We start from the raw sequence: 11409 nt of genomic DNA on the forward strand, positions 1-11409 counted from the left end.
CTTATATAGGCTACTCCTCAACCATTGGCGCAGGCTCGAATTGCATCACAGCAATATGTAAATGGTAAAGGGTAATGTATTGCATCTTATCAATTCGTTTCTCTATTCTTTATTTTGACTGGTAACTATAAACTGAGGCTACGTATACGTGCGTGATACAGCGCCTTATTGGGTGTAAATTCAACTCAATATTCGTTCATCGGTTCTGAATCAATGACCACTCAATCTGTATTTTAGACAGCTAGTGAAATGTAATGACATAACCATGGCACATACTTCAAAAAGACAACTTGACTTGAATTGTGACTTGACTCGTGACTCGACTTGACTCGAGTCACCTCCAAAAATCGAGTGACTTTACTTGACTCGACTCACCTTCGAAAATCGATTGACTTGACTTGACTCGAGTCAAAATGTGCAATGACTCGAAATGACTCGTGACTCGAAGGTAGTGACTTGATCCCAACACTGCTATGTATACCCACTTTGTTAAATCAGTGGAAAATTATCCATTTACCAGTCAAAAGAAATGAGACACATATGAGTATTGTAGTTAAGCCTTTTAAGGACAAAGTTTATAGTTTTATTCTCCTCTTTAATCTTGGTAGAATGACCAATTGATACAGGAGAATATGAATTTCCGTTGTGCAAAAGTACAATTTTTAGGCTTGACAAACTGCTTTTTTGAAGAAAAAATATTTTGCATCATGCCATGTTAATATTGATAGAATGACTGAGAATGACATGAGGGTTCTTCATAGTCGATTAGCCATTTATGCGAAGAATAAAATTAGAAAAAACTACGATTTTCGTCCTACCAAGTGAAATATTTAAGAGTAAATACAGTAATTTTGGGCTTTTTTAGGGGTATAAATATCTTCTGACAGAGAGCCAATCTGACAAAACTAATGCGATATTCTTAATCAGCAACCTTGAAAACCCCAAAAACGGCTCACAGATATTCTGCCAATTTTTTTTCTTCATTCTGTTGACCAATGTTACGATGTCCACTGTCCAGACAATAATATCAATAATCGTCGAAATGACCGGCTCTGAATAATCCTGTGCCTGAGATACACGGTGCAAATGAGACCCACCAGTGAAAAATGATGTGCCCCGTAACGAAAAGCTAACTTACAGTCGTGTTCGTCTCAAGAAAATAGATTTTTTCTATAGATTCTTCTGCTACGCGTAAGCGATTCAAATATATTTTGTACGCTCATCGGGAATTGTAGCAATCCAGCACGATTTGGTTTTATAATGAGCAAATTGCCGCGACGCAAGCTACTCAAAACCCCATTGTGTTCAACGTAAACGTTAAGCGCTTTCTCGTTTGTAATAATATGCTAGGTGAATTAATTCTTTTCTATGCTTCATACACCAGAATTCCTGAATTATCGCGTTATCGCGTAACTTGTCGGCATCCAGTTTAACTCGTTACTCATACGACGTGCTATGCGTGGTGAGGCAGTGTTGTGATTCACAGCTGCAACACAAATAGATTTTGTGGGTTCGAGTCCGACCGAGGTTGACTCCATAATCCCATTAAAAGTGATGGAGGTAGGCTATATCTATGCATAGGCTCCTACTCTCCATGTCATCCGCGTAAGCGTTGTATTGAAAAAGTCAAGAAGTGGGCCGTGCTACAAGTCGGCAGCTTCGGAATCACAATAAAGCATACCGGCCTGGTGTAAATGACCATCGGGGGCTAAGACACCAGGAATAGGCCTACCCCAAATCAACAACAACAACAACGACGCATTGTGGGCTGAATCACGCTTTCATTCGTTCAATATCCAATGTCCAGTTCGCGACCCTCTTTTCATCCAGGTTTCATTGTGCGACCCACAATGAGATACGACCAAACAAATGACGATGTTACTCAATGCACCGTGCATCATGTGAGTATAGAGCAGGGGTGTCAAACATACGGCCCGCCAGACGGTTTCATCCGGCCCGCGAAGCGATTCTGAAAATGGCTCTATTATCCAGCGCATTTCTAATAAATGTTTCGATTTTATTACGAAATACTGTCATTATGTAATCCTGCAAGACAGCAAATGTCGACTATGCCCATAAGCCACTTTATAACCATCCGACAGTCGTGCTGTGGTTACACTGTAGTCACCATCAGCCTCAAGTCGCTGCCATTTACACCCAATTCCGAGAGGGCAAAAAGTGCACAGTGAGTTCACAATTAATGGAAAATGTAGCAAAACGTAGTTAGTTGCAGAAGTGGATACGTCAGTTGGAAACCGGTATATGCAGGTTACATGGAGAATATAATTATGACACAAAAATATAATTTAAATATCTTTGGTCGCAATCCTATTTCACTTATGACTTACCGGCCCCTCGGCTTCCAGAGAAACCCGAATCGCGATATAATGATTATGAACCAAATTTTACCGTCTGCGTTCATAGTTAAATCGTTTGTATTCCTCACAATGCATACATCACAGGACGATATTGTTAGATTACGACAAAAACAAAGAAATCATAGCATATGCTGACGTATATCGTCGGCAACGCCGCTGTTTTAGCAGTTTATATATCTATTCAACCGGCCAATCATCGTAATTATGCCATCTCCATTGTTTGCTAATAAAAGAGTTGATAGAATAGAACCACATGGTCCGTGATTTAGGGTAATATATTATTATGTGTTTAGACTTGATAATTGAGTATTTAAGTGAAAAACAAGGGCATGGATTTTGAGGTAACATCATGGAATTATTTGACTGATCCGGCCCGCGTGTGCTCTGAAGGTTTCAATCCGGCCCTCGACGCAATTTGAGTTTGTCACCCCTGGTATAGAGTTTAACGAAATGTCGACAAGTGACTTTCCGCGATAATTCCGGTATACGAGTTTATCAAGCTTATAAGAATTAGAAGCGTAACAGAATATTACAAACACGAAATCCCGTTTACGGCTTTTACGTCGAACACATAGGGGTTCCGAGAAGCTTTTGTCACGCGTATTGTTGGCTCAAATAACGACAAATCGGGCCTGATTTGCTGCATTTTCCGTTCAATGCTCGTAAAGCACTAGGAGGAAGGAAATGCTTCCAATTCTCAAGCATACACAACAACACACTGCCGAATTTCGCGCTCCAACCCAAATGACTGTCACGAAAATCTTGCTCATGAATTATTGTGAGCACGGGGACGTGACTTGCAGCGATTATTGATGCAAAACAATTAAATTTGGATGAAGATGAAAGTATATTTGCTCCTCTAATCGCGTGAAGATAAAGTATTGGGTATATTTAGCAAATTGTATCGGAAACTGTATTATTCAGAAATTTTTCGCGACCTATACCTGAAATAACTTTAAGACCCACTGGCTTAAAGCACTGGTCCAGTCTGCTCTACCATTCGATCAATACAAAATACTCGAGGCAAACCGTCGTTGCAATACTATTGTATTAGTGCACACGTAGAAGCTACCAGGCTGGAACTTACGCGGAACCGTTGCATCCGATACCATTGCTAAATTGTCGTAGGTTACGACGAATTCAGGCTCACGACTGTATAGCAGGATATCAGCAGAGGTGGTCAAAGTAGTCAATAAGGCTGTACAAGTAGAAATAAATATGAATATACTATACAATTGTATATTGAAGCACAGCTTCTATGACGAGCACAGCTTCTATGACGCTCTTCAATTCGATAATATTGAAACTATGGCTTTTCTGTGGAATGCACATACCGTGTATTTCCCATTATCCTTTCTCCGCTCGCGTGAACAGATTTACCGGTAGAGCAGTAGATGGGTTGTCTTCGCAAAAAATTAATGATGATTCATCTACGGGTTGTTACCAATCACTTTTTTGCATGTCGCTCTTTCTTGGTGCCCCCATCAGGATTGTCGGTATAGTCAAAATACATATTGGAATCGCTCAATCGTACATGAAACGTGAACGTAAAACGTACACGATTCCAATGGTATTTATATATTGGGCGCGTAATTTTCCTCTGCATATGTACGTTGGGACACATATTGCTAGGAAACTGCTATATTAAAATCGAAAAATGAAGTCATACTGAATCGCGCAATACACGAACAAATTTTTTACCCTGAAATAAAATCTCTCAAAACTTTTTGATCCAATTCGTTGATTCGAATTGCAGGTAAACGGCCGCCAACAAATTTTAATTTAATTATATGTAACGGCCACATAAATATCGTTCTACAGTCGCAGCTTGGCCACCTCTGATCTGGGGTGCTTTAACATTTGCTCTACACCTAGATATGGCAAGTAGCACAAGTATTGCGCCGGTTAAAGTAGTCAGCATTGCCATTCAAGTATAATTAGACTAAGGCCCTAAATTTCTACTCAAGTACGAGTATCGAAGTATAGCTATTTCCAAGTATAGCTATATACCAAAACTACGTCACTTAGAACTAGAAAATAATTAATCGGAATGGACTCAGTTAAGTAGTTTTAGAAAGTAGGCTTTGTTGAAGGTGCAGTACTTTTGAAATTTCAAGGTTCACCGTCGCAATGTCGAAAAATTGATGATGAAAATACAATTAGAGCAATCTTCGATTTGATACCATCATACTCGGGCTATTTCGGAAAGTTGATTTCATTATCGAATGTGACTCGGATCGAAAGAACATTTTGTCAGCCCCAGAAGCCCAGACTGCTTTCGTCTGCCGTCCGTTTCATCACCACACTTTGATACATTAAACCCCTAGCGGCCAACTTCTCCGGTCGGCGCATACTTGTTTTGGGAAATGCAGTACGCCTACTTTGCAGACCAGGTTCGTGACTCGTGGCTTTATCTACCTATACGAGGAATGTATCGTATTCGGAAGGCGATGACTTCAAAAATTTACAGCTTGGAATTGTACCAGCTACAATTGTACATCTTTGAGATCAGATTTATTTTCGTCCACAATGAGATATGACCAAACGAATGAGGACGTCGCTCAATTCACCGTGCATCGTGGGCAAATAGTTTAACTAAATGCCGACAAGGGACTTTTCCTGATAATTCGAGAATACGAGTTTATCAAGCTTACAAGAATTAGAAGCGTGACAGATCATTACACAGGCAAAAGCACGTATATACGGCATTTGCGTCGAACGCATAGCGGTTCTGAATTCTGAATATCTTTTATCACGTCTATGGTTGGCCCACTAAAACAACAAATCGGGCCTGATTTGCTGCATTTCCCGTTCAACGTTCATAAATGATTCCCAGGAAGGAAATAATTCCAATTCTCATTCATATATATAAATATATATATAATAACACACTGCCGAATTTCAAATCAAATTAGCTGTCAGGATTATCTGGCTCGTGAATTATTGTGAGCACGGGAACATGGCTTGCAGCGATTATGGCTGCAGGCAAAGCGCAGTTGTCTTGTCGTAAAAATCACGTTTCTCTTCACTTTTCGTAACACTTTCTGAGCGCAGAAATAAATTGCTAATGGGACCATGCCATGGTAGATGGATTTAGACATCTTCGGTTGTTCGTTGGGTAGGCTCTGTTGACTTTACTTATGGGATTGGCGTTAGTTTCCGCTCTCGATACAGCGGTTGATGACGTCTTCGGGGCAACCGTTATCAAGCTCTAAACTCAGTTTGTTACCCGAACATCAACGCGCCATTCGCGAGAGTGCCTAGATGCCAGTGGGTCCCAACCTTTTTCGTCTTGTGGCCCCTTTGGCCGATATTTGAGCTGAAATTCCCCCTCCCCCCTATGAAAAATTTTCCTGTAACTGAAAAAGGTGCTTTTCATCACACAACCATTTGTTGACTGAGTAATTACCGGACAATCATATTCAGATATGTCGAATGCGGACCGCACTACACTGTGGTAAAGTACAGCTAAATTTGACCTGTTTCTTACAGGTCGGGTAGCCGCTGACGAAAAATAAATCATTAAGTCCACTTGCTATGGCCTTGAGTCGAATCGATGAATTTGATATGTTTTTCACATTAGCTCATATGTTCACTTTAAAAGGTAAACAATTTCACCAGCGGCCTTTTGCTGAATTCGGCTTGACTTTTTCCTGCTTAGTAGCAATTTGGTCGAGAGGCCGTCGCGGGCCCAACGAAATCGTCTCGCGAGCCTCACTTTACCGTGGGTGTAATATCTACGGAAAGCATTTAAACATACACCCAGCTGAAAATCCGCCAAAGAAACATACAATTATAAAGAATTAGTTTCTACATAACAGTTCCACCATAAAAATCTAAAAACCTTGTGAACCCAGTTGGTTTGTTTTGGGGTGTTCATAGTGTGTGTGTGTTGACTACTATGGTCATTTCCACCAGGCCAATTTCCTCCATTTTCTTTATTCCGTAGCGGCCGACTTTATAGCACGGAACACTTCTAGGCTTTTATAAGACCTAGGAGCCTAGATAAACCCCCAACACTTGGGTAGGAATTCTGGAGTCGAACTCGGTCGAACTCGAACCCGGAACCCATTGGTGTTGCAACTGTTGAGTTTGCCACTGCGGTATCTCACCACACATCGTGAACCCAGTGTATCGTCCGATGCAACGCCAAAGCCAGATTACGCCCTAAAAATTTCATAATTCCCCCAAGGGGGGAATTCCCCCCGGTTGGGAACCACTGCTTTATGCGGTTGACTTTTATGCGTCTAAGACTAACGGAATTTTAGCGTATGTATATATACAATACATACATGTTGAATGTTGGTTTCTCGAAGATAGATGTTTCCAATTTGCTGGTATAATCCTTTTCGATAAAAACAGCCGGGAATGACAATAATTCATTGCGTTGTTTGTAAATGTGAATCGCAGGACAGGGTGAAGCGACTTTAACCGAACGAGGAAGTCACTTAAAAATTTGTTTCGACTTGAGGAAGCGACGCAGAAAGAGCTTGTGTATGCATTCAGTCAACGACGTAGTTCTCTTATTGATTAAGAATGAATGTTGTTGGAGATGACTTAGTTTAACGCTATATATATAGATATTATTTTTATCAGACTGCAATTTGCGATATCAAAAACTGAAGATGCATTCCGCAAATAAAATTATGTTACTTTCGGTCGTCGGGGCCATGTTTCTTCTGGCATCGTTTGTGGAGAATGCGACAGCGCGTAAGTATATTAGGGATATAATGAGACGATTACTGGCAAAAAGACAATAAACCGTTCTACAAACGAAGAATAATTTAAACTTTGTGATTAGGCATAGCTATGAGTGTATAATATCGTAGCATATCTCATCCAATTTTGTTGCCATGAATTTCATTGATTTGGTTGTGAAATCTCATTCATGCCAGTCGTGAGGACAAAGCATTACATCTTTTTTTTCCATCCTGTTCCTAACGAGTAGGTTTGATTCGACTCCAAATACAAAACACCTCTTCTCCACGAGAAATTGAATCTTGCCGGCTGAGTTTTAAATTATAATTCAAGGTTTATAATGACCGTTACCACGTACAACGTCCACTTTGGAACATTGGTATTACAAAAAGGTAGTCTCTAATCCTAATGCTCATTTGGATGTCGCTTAATGCTCTATATATTTCTCATTGAGTGGGGGCTCTAAGGTAGCGGCAACGTCCTTGGTACCTATGACGACTATATTCGCAGTGAAAATTATATAAAAAGAAACCAGCACTGTTGAATTTTTCTCCGTCATGAATGTCATGCCGATTGCTCACTCGGTGACTTCATTCATGTCCAGGCTTTACTGTACTTGTTCGTGATGAGTCCGTACTGATACTTTGTCTTTCTTCCTTTACAGTATGCGTCGACGCTTACAAAAATTGTCCCACCGATCCGAACTCAATCCCTTGCAAAGTTCTGAAACCTCTTTGTAAATTGAGCTGCGACAACTGTTAAAGAATAAGTAAGACTGTCGTGTTGTATCACGTATCCGTGCTTTTGTTGCGATAATGGACACTCAAGGTTCCGATAGCTATTCCACTACATCACGATCGTGCATTGCAACAATTGCATTGCACCAATTGCACAAGTCTGCAGTTTCATCACCTGACAACGGAATGAATCTCGGAATTTTAGAGAAGATTGTTGTTTATGGTATTCATGGTGATTCTGGTCATTCACACCAGGTCAATTTTCGTCATTTTCATTCCATAGCTGCCGACTTGTAGCACGGCCCAACACAGCGAACTTGGATGTGTAGAAAACTATCGCAGTATCTTTTTGAAATGAATTCAACAAATATTACATAGCCTGCATATAAACAGATAGCTCTGGTACCGTGTCGACACAAAATTATACCCTTTGCGGGCCATGCTTTATTAACCCTTGAAGGGGTAAAAATTTACATTACAGCAGTGCTTTTCAACCTTTTCGAGCTCTATTCGCACTTATTTTGTGAAATAAATTTCATTCGCACAAACTAACCTAAAATTGTTGTACAAAAAGAAGATGAAGATACCTTACATTTTGTTCGGTTGTGCAACAAATTGGCTACTATTATGTGGCTTAAGTTATCAAGTGTTTCATTGAAAAGGCAACTTTTTTCGCTCGTTTTGATTTCAACTATTTTACTAAAACAATTTTCGGCCAAACAAGTTGTTGGGTTTTGTAAAAGAACGTCTACTAGTGCTTGGATGGCCAGGTCTTCAAATATGTTCTGTACTCCTGTTCAAAATGCAGCATATTTTTCGCGAGTGAATCATGCTTGCGGGCAGATATCGTTTTTGAGAGCTGACACAAATGTCCCGGCGGCTCAAGTGTGTCGAAAGGGTGTAAAACTCACATGTTTGTGTTGAGGCTTTTGCCTTATGTCTTGTAAAACACGATCGAAAACGATCAAGGAGAGTAGGCACGTTAGAGCTCACTACCTTATTATACGTTGCTCCAGCTTATGTTCTGACGTATACGCGATTTAAAATTATGGTGAATTAAACTCCTCTGCGTGTCGCAGTTGTACTACAGTAACTACCGTCGACTCAGATTGAAGAACGAGACTATTCCGTGCCGACATCGCAGCATATCCGTATCGAAAGCTTTGGCCATCCAACATCGGTCATTTTGTGGCCAAGGTTTTATCGTCGCTTTATGTTTATGCTACCGCATTTTATCAGCGGTTTGTCTGCCAAAACTTTACGTCTTCATGTGCCCCGACGCAGATGTGGTGGCCTCGTAATGAATGAGTCTCATAAGCCTGAACTCGCTCGTTGTTCACCCCTATACACCAGCTCATCCCCATGCACGGTCTTCTGCCACGTTTTCCAGAAAAACCAGTCGGACAAATCTTATCACGAATTCTCATGATAAAACCATATTTTCTGCGTGTCTCGCTTATTGGGTAGAGTACCCAACACAGTGACCTTGGATTTGTAAAACTTATCGTAGTATTTTTTGCAATAAATTCAACAAATATTACATAAATTTTATTAGATAGATCTGGCACCTTGTCGACCCAAAATTATACCCTTTACGGTTCATATTTTAATAAACCTTGAAGGGGTAAAAATGTGCGTTATAGTAACTTGCAAATGCGAGTCTGTAATGATGGTATATACCTCGCGCTAATCGAACAGTTATTGCGAAAATATGATGATTGTTCAGCGAAAGATACCAGAAAGTCAATTTGAAGTCATTTTTCCAGCCTGTTGCCGGCACAGAGGGGCTGACACACTGTATGTCTGCCACTACACAGGCTTTCAAACCATGCAGCTTTGGTTACGTAATAATTATAGTGCGAAAATATTAATTCACTACGGATTGTGAGAAACAAAGTTACTTTCAAAGCTACGATTAGTATTGCGTCGTAAGTCTAACAAGTTTTTACAATTTCGTCGCAATTACAAAGGTTAGGGAGTAACTGCCCTTGAATTCCCTATTTTGTTTATTTGAATTATTCCATGTCATAAAAATTAACAATTATTTACGATTATCATCCGCACTCATACTAATTCTTTCGCACCATTCGCACCACCTTCGCCATTCGCAGTGCGATTTTTTTCTTTCGCACAATTGTATACCTTGGGTTGAAAAGCACTGCCATAGTGTAAAAATATTGTAATCGCCCAAGCGTACCAGAAACAAATTTCTTGCGTGCGGAGCACACGAATCCAAGTTCATATTTCTATATGGGGAGCGTCGTTTTCACAAAATCCGACCCGCGATCATATGTATTGCAACTAGAACCGTTTACCGTAGCTGGGAAATCAGAGGCAGCTGTAATTATCATACCATACATTCTGTGTGTTTATGTGTAAATCTGTTTTTCTCTTTTCAGGTTTGCAATCGGGGTGGATAACTTGAGTCTTGCACGAATCAGATTTCGAAACTTACCATAATCAATATAATAGTGTACTTCAAATAAACCTGTAACTTGCTCAAATTCCTTCTTCGCGCAATTGTAGTCAGTTAGTCAGAAGTCATTATAAGGATTCCGAGGCACGACCGTTGCTATACGCTTCAATTCACACAAATCACGGGCAAATGAACGCTGTTTCAGTCAAAGTTGGTTAGCAACGAAGTACACCTTTACTTTTTCTAAGTACTCAGGTACTTTTCTCTAGTTGAAGTAATCCACCTACTCAAATGAATTTACTTCTACTTTTCTCTAATTTGTAACTTACTTATGGTTTACTATTTACAGTTTGCCAAGTAGAAGTATTCTGTTTTTTCAATAAGATAAAGAGAAAAAGACCAAGACGATAAGAAGTATAAGGGCTGTTTTTGCGAAGTCTTCAAGATATCCGTTATGCTGCTTCTAGCGAAATAGATATCGAGTGATTGATCTGATACCACGAAACTCTGGGTCAAAATAATTCATGCAGTGGCTGCTTGGTCGCATGTAATCACTCATATGACACTTTCATAGCAGCAAATAGAGCTCAGGAAATTTTTTAGAATGATACGATCTACCACATTTGGAGTTGCCTTCCTAATTGCGTAAAGCAGAAAAGCTATATCAGGCATGGCTATCCGTATCGCTCGTTTTCTTATCAACTATATGCGGTCCTTGTAATACGAGGGAGGAATCCATACCGTCACACTTTCGTATAAGGAGGCGTTTGGGGGGAAAAGAGGTACATAGCCACTGTTCCATAGCAAAGCTATCATTTGTATGATATGATGCGGTCCAATGCTTATGCTTTTTAATATATATTTACGCTGCATCTAGTCAAACCACTATCTATCAATGTCAAAAAACGACAAGCGAATCAAGTCGAAAAACGACATGATAGAACGCACTTCCTTCTGCAGCGATCGACATACACGGCGAAGAGTAGTATCCAACTTCTCATTCTTCCCAATCTCATCAAATAAAAACGCTCGCTCCATTCTAGAAATGAGGCGGGCGCTGTACTTTTTATACTGCTTCTGATAAATGCTGGCAACGCCTTTTTCGCGATACAAGCCTTCAAAAAGGCTGTTGTTGATACCGCAGTTCTCAATCTTCCCTTTATCTTTATCAGCTGATTTA

At 40.1% G+C, this 11409-nt stretch overlaps 1 long non-coding RNA gene across 1 annotated transcript in view; it reads left to right on the plus strand.

The window, feature by feature from the left end:
• Positions 1-10317, plus strand: part of LOC145451092 (uncharacterized) — a 262756-nt gene extending 252439 nt beyond the window's left edge. Inside the window, exons 2-4 of the long non-coding RNA XR_013918685.1 lie at positions 6973-7088; positions 7741-7845; positions 10213-10317. This is a non-coding gene — a long non-coding RNA (uncharacterized LOC145451092). The remainder of the gene's footprint in view (positions 1-6972; positions 7089-7740; positions 7846-10212) is intronic.
• The last annotated feature ends 1092 nt before the right edge of the window (positions 10318-11409 follow it).

Source organism: Botryllus schlosseri, chromosome 11 (genome assembly GCF_051294905.1).
Source record: "Botryllus schlosseri isolate E-star chromosome 11, Bs_hap1, whole genome shotgun sequence".
Lineage (NCBI taxonomy): Eukaryota > Metazoa > Chordata > Ascidiacea > Stolidobranchia > Styelidae > Botryllus > Botryllus schlosseri.